This window comes from Mycteria americana, chromosome 1, assembly GCF_035582795.1.
Source record: "Mycteria americana isolate JAX WOST 10 ecotype Jacksonville Zoo and Gardens chromosome 1, USCA_MyAme_1.0, whole genome shotgun sequence".
NCBI classification, from domain to species: domain Eukaryota; kingdom Metazoa; phylum Chordata; class Aves; order Ciconiiformes; family Ciconiidae; genus Mycteria; species Mycteria americana.
The window spans coordinates 120,858,114-120,873,549 of NC_134365.1; the positions used below are offsets into that span (position 1 = coordinate 120,858,114).

Here is a 15,436-nt window from a genome sequence, read left to right on the forward strand (position 1 = left end):
CCTGGTGGGGCCCAAACTACTTCCCAAATGCTTCAGTCCAAAAAGGAGATAACAGGATATTCTCACCAACATTTGGGAGCTGCTCCAGAGCATTATTTTTCAGAAAACATTGCTCTGGGCATTGTAGCAAAGAGGCAGACCTCAGCTAGGTGACAAAGTTAGAAAGCTTGTCTCCCTTGGATCCTCTTGGTACTGTCATTGGGGACTGACAAGCTTTAAATAGGCTCCAAATGAGCTCAGCAGAGACTCAGCCCATGATGTTCCAGTTTTTATACCACTGTGGTTACAGTTTGACATGTCATTGACAAAGTTTGCAATGAAAGATATATTTCATTTCATTCTTTCCTCACCAAAGAACAAGGAGAATCCATTGTGCAAAAATCACTGGTTCTTCCTTAAAGTTCAGCCATTTTCAGAACAATTGTTCAGACAGCCTAAACTACTGCTAAGTCCCTTTAGCCTGCAACAGGATGAAGGTTTGCTTGTTAATGTTGCCACATTTTACAGCTACTTATGCTGTTAAGTATGTCCTGCTGCAATACTGCTGGGGGAGAAAAAGAGAACCTCCTCAAATAACTCAGGTTGGAAGGACCTTGGGAGCTTCCAGCCCAATCTGTTGCTCAGAGATCAGGCTGGACACAGAAACCAGTATGGGATTCTTTGGTCAGTACAGAGCCTAATCATTGCCACACAGCAGCACTCTGCAAAAGAAACCAGAATGAGTCAAAACAGCGTAGCTCTGCAATTAAATACATGGAAAAATACGTGGGGAAGTATCAAGCTAGGCTAGGCTAGCACAGCATAGCACAGTATAGAATCCGCACTGAATTCTCCAATTGCTAAGATGCATTCCCAGAAGGGTTTGCTGTTGTTTTTGAATTTGCAAACGCTGAGCAAGAAAAAAATAATGAAGCTCCATTGAACTCAAAGTAATCTTTCAAGCACGTACCTGGGACTTTCATTCAGGTCTCGATGCTTGGCCCCTACACATTCTAAGGAAATATGAAGTATATATCCCAATGATCATGCCCTCGTCAGCTTTGGAGAGAACCAGGATCATGACGAGGACTTTACTGTTGACTTGTCTATGGTTTAACATGAGAAAACAAACATGAACCTGGATGGCTGAGAAAAGCCACAGATGCTCAGGTTGAACAGAGGGCAAAGAAACACAACATAACTGTGTTTGACCAAAAGCTCAAGTGTATGATTTTGGAAAGTACTAAATAAAATGAAGTCTCAAACACTGCATCTTGATGAGGGCAATGTGATATTAATATCAATGCAGCACTCATGCCAATACCTGCACACAATGACAATGATGCCAGAAACTTAGAAGCTTTGGAAAGAAGTACCCTGAGTTTCCCAGACATTAATTAATCAGTGCTACCATAGTTATCAAAAGGAAGACCTGAAGTTCATTTTATCTTGCACCATAGTAGATAAACCGCATTATTTAAAAGACACTGGACAACTGATCATACATCTGAAAAGGGGGACAGGAGAGTGACTCTGGGCTTCATTCAAAGCCCACTCAAAGCAGTAAGGCTATGTATCAACAACCTATTTGGTCTTTCATTACTGTACATGGCTGAAATCAGTGGGAAGCTTGGATCTAACTTAAGAGGTGCAGGTTACGCTGCATAGGGTGAGTTTATCTGAATATGCAGTGCAATGAAAAGCATTTGTAGACTATTTCAAAGTAAAATTACTCCACTGGCGTTATAGGAGAAAATTGGTCTTATTTGGAAGTAAATACTATGCTCCTTTGGAGGATTATTTTTCAAATTGCAATTGCAAGAAGTCATATAAACTGAAGTTAAAGTGTAAGGTGAAGTAACAAAAAAAGGAATAAATAAAAGAAAGTTTTAGGTTAGATGTATCCACCAGCTTACCACATACCACTGACACAGGAATAGAGATTGTTGGAGGTTAACAATGGAAATTACTTTACCCTAAAAAAAAAAAATTATTTTAGGAGCCTAATAAGGATCTCCAGTGCACATAGTAACTAGGTAAAAGACAACACTTACTAACATATAGACATAAGAACTTGAGGAGCTGGTCATAATACACTAGCTGGAGCTGACAGCCTTCTGGCTCACATACTATATGATATAACCTGTCTTCCAACACCTGAAGATATTAGTTTTGCTCTCTGCTGTGTAAGGTGCACACCAACCTATTTGTGTGCAGATATATGGATTCTGATACAAGGCCTGCTGAAATTTGTAGGAAGGCACTTACTCATCTCAGTGGAGCTTTGGATCAGTCTGTAGCTGACAGGAATTTAGACTTCATTAATATTACTCATTGGCATAGTTGAAGATTCATATGTTTCCACAATGAGCAGCCGACACTGACCCCCTGAAATGTATTTATTAAATCATATCTTTCCTATGACACCGCTGCTTTCATATTTTTTGTGTTTTATTTTATTACTGATGCCTTTTTCTTCTGTATGACTCAAACTAATAAACTAACTGCCATGCTGGTAATAAAAGCTTGGAGTCAGAGGCACCCCATTAGCACGCTGTCCTGATGGATCAGGGCAGCTCTGCCCCCCAGACAGTACTTACAGAAGAAGACTAAAAAAGCACACCTGCATCCTTTCTTCTTCCCTGAGAAGAAAATATCCATCTAGCCTTGCAAGATGTGGGTGTTACTCTTTATGGAAATTTTATTACAATGAGTTGGCAAAGTTGCTATTATTGGTTGCATGAACTTTACAAGACAGATGTCTAAACAAAATTGGACATTTTGATTTTTAAACCAGGATTAAAGTTAGTTTTCAGTGATTATGATTCCTGGCACAAAGTGCCCCAAACACCATATAAGCATGGGGTTTTCTTAATTTCATTTATTAAAGCATCTAAATGAGATTTCATCATGCATGCATAGCGCAAACACAATCTTAAGATAGCACTTAGGAAATGGTCTTTGTTAAATTATAATGTTTTGAGCTTCATTCTATATTCCAGCTGTCATTAGAGAGATTGAAGTGTACCTTTTCTGTGCCTTGTTTATTTTAAACATTCAGGATTCAAAACCATATAAAATGTAAGATTTACTGTACCAAAACACAAATGCATAGTGTTGTTTGAGGGAGACAATGAAAGTCTCTGTATATGCTACCACTGATACATTAACCCCAATTTGGAAGTATCCCACATGTTTATTTAAGCCACCAGAAGCTTTCTTAATTTACAAGAACAGTTACAGTTCACTTGTTATCTAGCTTTTTTTCTTTCTTTTTTTGCGTGGGGTGCAAGCTAAGAGTTTAGCCATACATTCAGACACGAAAGATACTGGCTATAGTCACCGACGTGAGCAGTGCAGCAACCAAAAACAGTGCTTCGACTTCATAGCGGAGAGATGATCTGATCCCAGCCTTGTCCTCGTACTTTAGGACACCACCTGTATTTCCTCTTCTGGGGGACAACCCACACTCTTTGCTCTGACATCGGCCCAGACCAAGGAGACCCTCTCCAGAGCCCCAGCCCTGCCTGCGGGCAGCCCGTGCCACCCCACAAGGACGGCTCCATGAGTTCATGGGGAGATCAGAGATCCCTGTGCCTGCGCTTGGACACTTCAGCCTCACAGCCTCCCTTCAAACCATGTGGGAGGAGACAGTGCCCTGCGGACGCACTGGGACACCACTGGCCTTCAAGCACGGGGCACGCACATCGCTCAGCGTGCATTTTTCCGGGCTACCACTAAGGGAAAACAGCTGTGCTCAAACCCTGGCAGAGTTCATGGGTGTTCCCCTGTTCGAGGAAATCACCCGGTCTCCCCGGTGCATTTGGTATTATCAGCATGGTGTTTGTTTACCTCAACTCAGCGTTCCTGCCCTTCCATTTGGGAGCTGCACTTAGACCCTCCATGTGCTCTCATGGGTCGTTTGAGACTCTCTGGGTCCCTCTGCATCTTTGCTCCCTTCACAGGTGCTGCAAGCTTGCAGCTTCCCTCTCCCTTTCTAATGGTGTTGGCAAGGCAGGTACCATGCGTGTCTACATGCCAGCAGAGACGCACAGTCCAGATACCCTCTGCAGGGGGATGTCCAGCAACAAGGGTTCTGGCTACCAAAGCCGAAGGACCCTGAAGATGCCGAAGTCCATGCTACCAAGGGGATGTGAGGGAAAACTGCGAAGGAGCTTAAAGAATGGAGGGCAAACAGGCAGACAGAAAGGGAAAAAGAGCAAAGAAAGCATTGAGAATCCATGGATAAGGATAGACTGAATAATGAGGACCCAAATATTATGGTAGATCAGAGAAAGGTAAGAAAATATTAAACAAATAAAGCTGAAAGATGTGAAGGAGAGTATATGAATAAAAAAATTAGAGAGAGGAGCACAGTAATGCTCAGTGAAACAAGGTCTAAGGAGTCGCTGTTTTAGGGAATGGAAGAATTCATTCAAGGTCAATAGTCATATCCCCAGGCAGAGTCAATCAACATTGGATGCAGACTTTATATCACACCTACCCAGGCAATGCCGCACACTGCTTATGCAATGATGAGTCTCTGAGATCTCCTTATTGTACAGGCTTCCCAGGAAAGGGACATGCATACACCAGATGCAGCATCCATTATTATCAAGTTATGCAACTAGAACAGCCACCTGAACAAGGACTCAAACAAAATGGGCAATGAAGTTTGCAGAGAACCGTCTCATAAGAATAGGGCATGTTGTAAACAGCCAGACTTGAGACAGCTAATGCTAATAAATTCTGGAAAACGGATTGCATGGTCATTTTAGGCCAAATGTAAGTGTCGAGGCTGAGGTGACACCCAGAACTCCTCACCATCTACCCAACATCCCCCATAGCAATCTCCAAAGCATGGCAGAAGGGAACAACGTCTGAAAAGGAGGAAGACTTTGTTAATGTCTGGTGGAGAGAGCGAACCAAGAGACATGCTTTAGAGGCATTTGGTTTATGCTCAGAGGGATTTCTGTTAAAAGGAGACACACACCAGAAAGTGGATTGTGTCTACAGATGGAAGTTTGAGTTGACAAGCTGCCCCTGAGCATGTCTGGGGTGAGTAGTTTCCACACCATCAGCTTCCAGCACTGGGTACAAGAAACATAGCCCATAATGTGGAGTTTTGCTAAAAACCCTGTTTAATCCATGAAGTAGAAGAAGATATTTAAAGGTCTTCTGTGCATAAGAAATTTTTCCATTTTGCATCTGGTATGCATGATTGCCAAAAAATAAAATTATTTTTAAAATTACAGAGCTGCAATGGTTAGTGAGCCACAGTTAGCAGAACAAGGTGCAGCCAGGAGCAGAGCAAGGAGACATTGGTAGATCTGTGTCTTGGTTGCCTACAAGACTTGACAAACACCTGAAAACTGATGCCTTATAAACTTCCTTTAAAATTGAAACCTCTCCTTTTTTTGATACCAGTTAAGTCCTGGAAGAAAGGTTACACAAATTCAGATGTTGCAGGATTAAGATCAGACATTTGGCAGAATAAATTAATCCATGGTTTTCTTTTGACCCTCAGTTTTAAGCAGCTGGTTCAGGCCTTGAGGACAACGTCCTTAAATATAGCCAGTCCATGTATACAAAAATAGAGCTGTCTACCTCTAAACTGATACACTGAAGAGGATGTTGAGTGAGAGGAATCTCGGAGGGAGGTTTGATTTTACTTTTTTAGTGGTAAAAGCATAAAGCATTTTTGTCATAACAGTTAGTGTTATTTCTCATTGCACTTGTGTATTCTTATCCTGAGTTTTTACTAATAAGAATGATAAATAGCAAATAATTTTTTACTCTTGAGATGTTTCAAAAAAAATAACTGACATTTAAAATCTGCATGCTTAGCAGGTCATTAATTACTTCATTTAAGAGTTGACAGGTCTCATGTCATGCTATACGCTGTTTTTCAAACTGTCACACCCACGTTCTGCCTAAAAGCTGTTGAGTATAAGCGTCATCATTTATAATGCAAAAAGGGTATCATTGATTATGTCCTGATTATTCATCATAATGCTTTCTTTCATGTGTACTTAATCATTGTGGTTTCTTGGAATATGCAAACCTTTCAGGCAAATCTTTCTACAGAGCAATCCAAACAGCGCTCTGAACTGACACCAGCTGGGTAAATAGGGCTCGGGACTTGGGGAACAATGCAGCGGCACAAACCCCACCTACAGCCAAAGGAAGCCAGCTTTGGAGGGGGAGGCTCGGGAAGGAAGGACATGCGGGGTCTGCAGAGCTGAGGTCCAGTTTCCACTGCTGAAGCAATGCATGGCCCCAGGACCAGGTTTGCCGGGATGTCTTCAGGATGGCCACGGCAAACACAGCCCTCTTTGCACAGGTAGCTTCTGCGGTTCAGCCAACAAGAGCAAAAGTATTAGAAAAACATAACAGTGATACGAGGTAATGATTTCCACCAAAAAATGTACTTCATCACAACTATTAGGATGCGATTTTCCAGGAAAAGCTGATGAAGCAGTCCGTACACATTTGGCCTTCAAAGAAAAGGGACCATCCACTAGCAACTGGCTCAGAAATCACACTGCTCCCCTCCTGAGGACTCCTAGGAGGTTTCTTTTACAGAGGAAGTTTACCAGGGTGAGCATTTCCAGTAGTCACAGAGACATATGCTAAAAGAGAAAGATAAACTATCATGTTCTAGGGCTTTACCAACAAAGACAAATATAAATGCCAAGTACTAACATCTGACCTCTAATTAACTAATAAATGGAAGGTACCCAGTATATTTGTAACTATGAAATTTTTAAAAAATCACAACTCTATGGAGCTAGAACTGTTTCTTGCTATGTCTTGGGGTTTTTTTTTACTAACGAGTGTAATGGTGATCAACACCTTCCTAGAACCCTGTGGAGCTACTGAAGTTCTCGGGGCTGTTGCTGCGGCCAGCATCGTACCTGTGCGAGTACAGACGCGATGTGTTGGAGCACCTGCGTTCCCCGCTGTGCTGACGTGCCCCATGCCGGGGATACAGGACGCTCCGCAGGCTGGAGCCCCCAGCCAGCATCACAGGCCATGCCCATCATTTTGGGCTCACGCTCATCCCGGAGCACCAAGCATTGGAGCAAAGCAGGAAGCTCACCTCAGAAATGAGATCCCCTGTGTTTGGAGCTCAACCTTTGTTTCTGCAAATGCGTTTTCGAAAGGAAGCTCAACCCTTACAATATTTATCAGTTAGAGAAGAGCCCTGCGATCCCAAGTGCTTTCGGCCTTGGGGGAAGGGGCCTGAGGAGCCAGTTTTTCTTCATTTAAAAAAGGGAGCGAGAGCATCTCTAAACACTGGCGCAGGCAATGCTTCAGCTGACGGAGTTTAAATTATCCCCGGAGGAGCTGTATTTCTCCTATTAAAAAAATCTTGCTTTTCACATCTGTCAGCATGAGGCTCTGGCTATTTGGCAGATGCATAACAAAGTTATTTTAAAGGCAGAACATCATCTTGTGGGAATATCACTATGCGGCGCTGGTCAGAGCAGGAGGGAAAGGTTTGCCTTTTCATTACTTATGACCTGGGCACCAAGGAGCCTTGGCTCTGTCCTCTCCTAAACTTGCCGGCCGCAGTAGTCAAGCGAGGGGCAGACACAGCCCTGGTGTGACAGGGGCTGGAGGGCTGCAGCTGCGGGCACAGGAGGAGGAAGACACCTGCCTCTTCAGACCCTGGGTACAGCCGCAGGACCCCAAACCTTGGGCGGCACCTCCGCCCTGCTCTAGGAGGGAAGGAGGGAGGGGGACTTGGAGGTTTGATCCTACAGGGTTCTTTGTCACTTCAGGAAGGCCCAAAAATGCAATACCTCGACGGGCAGTACAAGGAAATGTACATCATTAAAAATGCTCCGAAGCGCCTGCCATATCTTTACCAACAATAATTAAATGGCATATTTCAAATTATCTTCCTATTATTTATTTGTCCTAAAGTAGCCACAGCCTTATTCAGGGGTCAAGACTCTTTTGGGCTGAACTATGAGGGCCAAAAGAAATTGCTGGTGGGCTTCTCAAAATCAAGCTGCAAAGAATTTTCTTCCTGAAGATCTTAATTAAAAATTTTGAGCTGATTAATACATTAGACAGGCCCGCACCAGAACTCCAGACCTGGTCACTCAAGGCTGAATTTGAACAGAGAAAGACGCAATGATCTAAAATACAGCCTGTGGCCCCTTTATGAAAAAATGCAATTGATAATTCCTTCTTCAAACACCCACCCTATCAATGGTGAGTCTGAAGGCCAGATTTTTCAGTTACAGAAAGCTTTCCCCAGGCCACCCTGTGGACCACTTCACTTAATATTAATGAATTTTTATTTAAAATGGAGCTTGCAAAAATGTGAATTCCCTATTCGAATAAAACCTACCTACAGGAAGAAGTATGCATCCACAATACATCTATAACTTTCTATGGGTAATAATTCTACAGTCCTCAGAGGCTAGGATAATGGAGTTTTCCAATTTTACAGAGGAAAACTGAGACCCACAAATACTAAGAGGTTGTCCACATCCATGGAGGAGAATCAGGGAGCTGAACAGACACTGCATGGTTTGCTACCTGATCAACTGGACTCCTTCTCCCTTGCAAAATGCAGTCTTGGGGACAAGGGGAAGCTATTAAGGGGTCTCCAAAATATGCAGGCCAAAAAATTCACCACCTTTAAACACTGAAGTTACTCAAGCAGTGTCAATGTTAAGATTAAAATGGAGAACAGTGTTACAGTTCATAATGGCAGAAAAAGTAATGCTGATAACAGTATCTGTAAGGTTAATTAATGCATAACTGTTCCTTGGAAGCCTTTTTCTTTTATTCCAAAGCAGGTTGTTTGCCAAGCAAACGCCAATAGATGTGTGAACCACCTACAGCAAATGTTCATACAATGAAAGTTTCAGAAGTGACTGGTGATATTTGCTCAGGTATTATTTTCAGCCACCTGCGCTGAGTTTACAAAGCGGGCGGGCAGCCGTCCTATCTTTTGTGTTTCCAGCTTTCGTTGCTGAGCTACCGCAACTCATTCCCAACAGTGACAATAAACCTGGCTGGTTTCTTCCCCTGCCTGAACCTCAGGGCTTCCAGAAAGAGATCGTGTACCTGAACCACAGAGGGGACTCCCTTCCTTTGAACTCTTTTATGTGCCCAGGCAGAAGCTGCCTTTTGAAATCCACAGCAGCAGATTGTGGTCGAGGGGATGTTTTCCTACACGTTGAATAAACGTGAGAAATGGTCCAAACAGCAACATCAAACCTCCAGTAAGTTTTCTCTGACCGCATCTTCCTGTGGCCTGGAGGCCGGCTCTCTGATAAGCCAATGTGGTTATGCTATTCCCATACATGAAGAATTAAGGAAAAGATTGCGACAGATTATGGATGCCACTCTCATTACAGAAAGCTATGACAGCCTCTTTTTAAAAGTCACCTTCAGTGTGACTTTACAGCATATATTTCATAACAGGGAGGTAATACCTAACCTAAGTCCAGGAAAGGGTGGCAGAGGAGTCAACAAGGGCCAGCAATGCTGGAGGCTTCAGTCCAGCAGAGGAGCCAAGTTTTTAACCCACAGTGACTTGAAACAACTTTTAATACAAGCATAAGAGCGAGGGAGAAAAGAAGCCTGGAAACCATGCAAAGCACGTGGATGGAGCCAGCGGCCGCGGCTGATAGGAAACAGGACTGTTCCTGCTAAGAGAGGATAAGGGAGAGAGCAAGGCAGCTGTGCAGAAAGAGACTTAGATTAAACCATCACGGAAGTGATCAGAGGAGAATCTGCGGAATTGCATTCAGGGGTTCATTCTTTTCCTTGGGTCTCTGCCTCTTCTGCTTTTCAACAGTGACTGCATCAAGAAATCTTTTAATAAGGCTAGCTATTCCTTAGTCTATTGTCACTTGAACCCAGGAGGATATAAATGGAATATCTGACCTGTCTCAGATGCAGAAAGCATCTTAATAAAAGATGTTTCGAAAGCCTAAACTACATGCTCCAACAGCTCAGTAGCTAGATAACAGAGTCACACTGCCCAGGAAAGGTACCAGGCACGTCAAGGAGCTCAGTGATAGCCCAGAGTAAGGGCACATATTGACCAGTCAATATCCAAGCCCAGTTTACTATAAATCATATAGGACTCAAAGGTTGGTGCCTATCACAACAGTTTTGACTGTCCAGAGTGTGAGCTGGGGCCTGAGTTGTGATGCTATACATACATTTGTTGACATGGTCATCTGCTTTGTAAAGAAGTATAAGATTGCCTTTGCTGTCTGCCTTCTGAATAACAAAATGGTAGTAATATTTTGCAAAGTGGACGTCTTGTAAACTACAAGCATCAGTAAAAGCATTAAATGGCCCTTTTCCTGCAGTTGTGCCTTGGAACACAGGAAAAATGCCCTAGGTTGAAAACCAACCTGAAAGATTATTTTTTAAAATGGTTTTCCAGGTAAATTCCAGACACATACTAAGCACTGTAGGTTGAAGCAGTTAAATATTTTCAGACACAGCCTGTGTCATTGGGTGTCTGCAATGCCACGAAACCTCAGAGTGCTTCATAGCAGCAGTGTGTCCCCACAGAAGACCCAGTCCTTCAATCTAAGTAGTAATTTTTTGCATAAATGAGAACTGAATTAAGGACACAAGGCCATTTTTTTTACATAATTGCAAAAGATCAGCAAGTTAAAAATGACCAGGCTCTGACCCTGTACTGTGGTTTAATAGACAATGCTCCACAGCGCTCTTTATGGACTTTGTGTGGATTTTGGTTTTTAAGTGTCCTCAAGCCTTTCTCTTGGACTAGCACCCAAACGTGCTCAGTACTGTACAACCTTAGCATACAAAATCCTCCCATGCTCCAAAATGTGTACAGCTGAAGTACAAACCAAGAGACAAGCAGGCAAGAAACAGAAGGAAACAAGCGCAATCGTTTGTAAGCAGCAAGGCAAAGGAGCGATAATGAGGTGGCCTGGCAGATAAAGGCATCTCGTCCTGTGTGTAATCTAGCTTGCAGTTAACAGATCAAGACCTCTTAAAGCTAGGGCAAGGTACTGAAGTTGTTCCTGAATATCTCTGGGCCTTTTTGGTTTTTATGTGGGGGGGGATTTTGCTGCTGTTTGAATCAGACAAGAAATTGGCCCCATATCCATACGCAGATTATAAACTGAATGACAGGCAAAATGATGCTACTGTACACTCACAGTGATGCTGTTGTTGAGCTGACAGCTAGACACCCATAAGGGGATTGCCAAGGGGCAGCCAAGATTTTTCTTTGGACAGAAGGTGATGACCTGGATTAGAGAGGTGTACCCCTGACTCATCGGTGTGAAGATTAATATTGTGTTTACAAGTGAGATTATCCTGGGACAAGATGTAGAAGATTATTTCACAGACTCCAGGAGAATTATTTGTGGGGTAAGAGTCTAATGTTCAAAGTGAGGAAAATTATAAAAATCTGGCTTATAGAGGTACATCCAGCTTAAAGAAAACTTCAGCAGAACAGCAGCCGCTATCTTTCTTAACCTTGTCACTTATTTGTCCCACGATCTGTTTGAGCTAATTCTTTATCACGTTTTATATTGCAGCAGGTACAGACGATTCATATGACGCAAAAGGGAGGGTGTGTTTGTTTTGGAAAGTGCTGTGGTAAATTCCACATTTAACATTACAATACCAAAAAAAAAAAAAAAAAAAGTGCACTGCCCTTTGCAGTGAATAGCACTGTTGCCAAAATACGGCTAATGTCTCAGCATATGAACTCACCCTTGGTCCTGATCGTCTTCCCTGCCACCTGCTGCCATTTTCCTCGGCACTGGGATGTACAGCTCTCCACCACTGCATTGGGGAGGAGGAGGCTATTGGCACGTCATATCCAGTTATCAGCCAGGGCAGCAGCTCTTCCATGTGCAGCGCCTGATAGCACAGGACACGAGCAATCCCTTATTGCAGAAAACCACGATACGTCACCAAAGATCTTATCATCGAGGACTTATTTGCTCTTCAGAGAGGAAGTGTGCAGTTATCTTCAAATATTCAAGAGGCATGTTGCCCACATCCCTTCAGAACAAGTGAAAACAGATGGAAACCTCAACACGGGAAGAGGTGCACTTGCCAGAGTGGCTTTTTCTCATCCAGACACACATGTTCAGCGTGGTGCTCTGGCGGCACTGAACAGTGGGTGGGCCACATGACTGGCTGCTACTACTTCAAGAGCTAGGATTTTTTTTTTTTTTAGCTCAGGCCGAAGAAGTTCACATTTTAAGGTCCCAAGGTCAGTGCTAGTCTCAATAACACCCTGAAAAGCACAGCATCTTCTGTTCACAGAAAGAATAGGCTCTGCAGAAAATGGCAAAAGAGTCCTTGCAGATGCTAAGAAACCTGGTTAAGATCCACACCATATACATCTTAGGGCCTTTTGCATGTATCTATCCCGTAAGTGTTGCATCGTGCATGTGGCATAAAAGGCGATTGGCTTAGGAGACTAGCAGGTCCAAAATATCCTGCATGTAAGCAGAGCTAAGACAAAAGAAACTGCAGTATACTCTCTATTACTGGACAGGGGTCTGTCTCACCATTTAGTGGTACGAAGTCAGGACACAGTAACATGGCATTTGTTCCATTGAGCTATAAAGTTTCATTCAGAAATTTGCCGTGTTAGCATGCAACTGAAACATATAACTGCACTGTGGACAAGCACTGGGGACTGAGCAGTGCTCAGCTGCCAGGTGAACCTAAAGAGTGCCCAAATCCTGCAGACTTCACATTAAAACATGTCATAGACTGAAGATGCCCCGGCAATGCAAGAGACATTGAGGTGGTTGCTTTGTGATTCATGCGGACCTCTAGGTGTGTGCAACACAGGAATGAAATGCAACCATCCTCATCCGGTACATTTTAACCCTGCACAGGTTTCACAAGGCACGAGGAGACCCAAGGCAGTGCTGACCAAAATGCAGCAGCTTGTCTCAGTGCAACTTATGGTAAGTACGTTGATACTGCAGTCAAAAGTTGTGTCTATGCCTTGTTGTAGGCATAACCAAGATAACTGTCAGGTAGCTGAATCCCGTTCTGATTAACTGGGTAGCTAAGCAGGATGGAGCTTTAATCATCTGTGAATCCATGAGATCGTTGACGTCTCTAATGATCTGAAAGCTGACCAGCGGCTCAGCCCGGTGCTGCAGGCTGCTCCCCTGCACCCCTGTCAGCACTGGAGCCAGCACTGCACCAGCTCAGGTATGCTTGCAGGAGCTGTCATAACACATATCCCATGTCTTGTTTCCTTGATACAGTCCTCTATAAATCAGTCAGAAGTGTAATTAAAAACTATTATTACAGTGAAAATGCTGTAAAATTCTTGTCTTTAAGACATTTCTTTGGCTCCATACGTAAGTTGGAAGAATAAGCCATGATATCACCTTTGCTTTGGATTCTCAAAGGTGCCTAAGGCAATCAGGCACTCGACACACATTAGTTTTCTTTGGGCACACCTCGCACACCTTTGAAAACCCCAGCTGTTGTGCTTTTCCGAGCAGATTTGTCCCCCTGCGATTGTGACCGTGCTAGGAAAGGCACTGGCACCTCTCGCTGTCTCCCAGCACAGGCTTGCAGTTCCCTTACACCGCTCAGTGACAGCCAACTGCAACGTTACAGTAAGCTACTTTTTTTAATTACTCCGCTGGTCTGTACACATTGCAAAAGTGTATCAGCACTGAGGTTTTCGTGGTAAGTTGGGAGAGAATTTAACAGCATGCTACTGGCACTATCTAACCTCAGTTGTTTTATCCCAACATGGCTGTGGTTTGGTCTTCAAACAAGCCGAAAGATAAGCAAATACCTGATGTGGCCCCCCTTGCATCATGTATATTTTATGAAAGCAAACAGCACTGTGTAATGTTGTGATTCATACCTCACTGCTGAATACTCAACAGAGTAATCACTTCACCAGAAAAGGTGTGGCAAGTGCTCTTATTCCTCCCCAAAATGAACAACAAATATGGACAGCGAGGGAATCCCATGCAGAGATTGCTGGGGGCAGAGAGGGAGCCTCTGCTTGCCCTACAGCCAAAATAGCGTCCAGAGGATCCTGCCCTGGTTTTGCTCCAGTTCTCATAGGCAGGTAACCAGACAAAGGCCAGGTAAAGGTTACATAGAGGTAGAGCTAGGAGAAGTCAGCTTTTCTGACTCCTGCTCCCTGTTTAACAGGGGGACCTTATCTTCCTTGTCACTAGCACCCCAGAGTTACATTTCCATAATTGTTCATCTGGTTTCTTCTTAAAATAATGCATGGACTACACAAACAGGAGAATCTTATTTCAGCGAAGTATCTCATTGCAAAGGCATCCTGGAAAGAGCAGAAAAAGGCAAAAACCATCATTCGCGTCATTAGCAGAATCACACAAGTCAAAAACTAAAAACAATTGCGCATAGTTCTCGGCTCCCTTGAGACCTGACATTTAAATCTCATATATATTTTCTGCAAGTCTTACAAGAACTTCTTAAAAATACGATTGTCTGCAGCTAAGTGATGAAGCACCAAATCCAAGCCATACACACCAAGAATCTTAAACCAACTATCAGTTAGTATTTGCTGTTCCAAATAATTTTAAATTAAGAAATGAAAACTTGAGTAAGAGACACACTGAGCCAAGGTTACTAATACGACTTTTAAAAACTTGCATTTAGGTCTCAAAACATCTGGAGAAGAACTATACAGCAGAAATAAAACACCATTTTGTTTTGAGATGGGCTTTCAGGATCCTAAGGTCCTGAAATGCCACTGAAATCCACTGAACAGGTTATATTTCTCTTTTAAACATTATAGGATTTTAAATTATGTGCCGTTTAAGAAGGAGGACACTGTTACAGTGCCAGTGCTTTTCCCTTAAAAGCTTATCCTGACTAAATGAAATTTGTAACCCAGAAAGGATTTGCCAAAGAAAGGCTCTTTAAGATTTAAATAATAAAAATGTTGATAATAAAAATTCTTAAGTCTGTTCTTAAGTCATAAAGTTGGACAGCTTAAGCAGACACAGGAGACTTGTGCATTTGAATAAGTACAATTGTCTAGATAAAAGGGTAGACACCACAACTTTCCAAACTGCAACCCTATCACCTGCTAATGTGTGGGCTCTGCACTGTATTTTTGGTCCTCCGGAAACAACTGCAGACCTGTGCCAATCCCTCCTTTCATTTTAACTTTCTCAAATTTATTGCAGCACCACAGTATTAGTCTGTCATTCTGGGAAGATACATTATCATTTTCTTTCATTCTGCCATGAATAATTCAGTTCGTTAGTTGGAGTTCTCTCTCAAGTTAATCCTCCGCAAAATCAGAAACAAGCTATTGTACTGCTCTCGATCAGCGTGTTCCTCAAGCACTATGCTAGTCCAACCCCACAGACATCTTTCGGAAATTAGCTGTGATGAACTAGCTCTACAGTGAGCTGTGTTAGTGAAAAGTATAATGGCATGCTCATATCTT

At 43.0% G+C, this 15,436-nt stretch overlaps 1 long non-coding RNA gene across 1 annotated transcript in view; it reads right to left on the reverse strand.

Moving 5' to 3' along the window:
- LOC142417492 (uncharacterized) overlaps positions 1-11,854 on the reverse strand; it is a 34,223-nt gene extending 22,369 nt beyond the window's left edge. Inside the window, exon 1 of the long non-coding RNA XR_012778033.1 lies at positions 11,719-11,854. This is a non-coding gene — a long non-coding RNA (uncharacterized LOC142417492). The remainder of the gene's footprint in view (positions 1-11,718) is intronic.
- Positions 11,855-15,436: the final 3,582 nt, after the last annotated feature.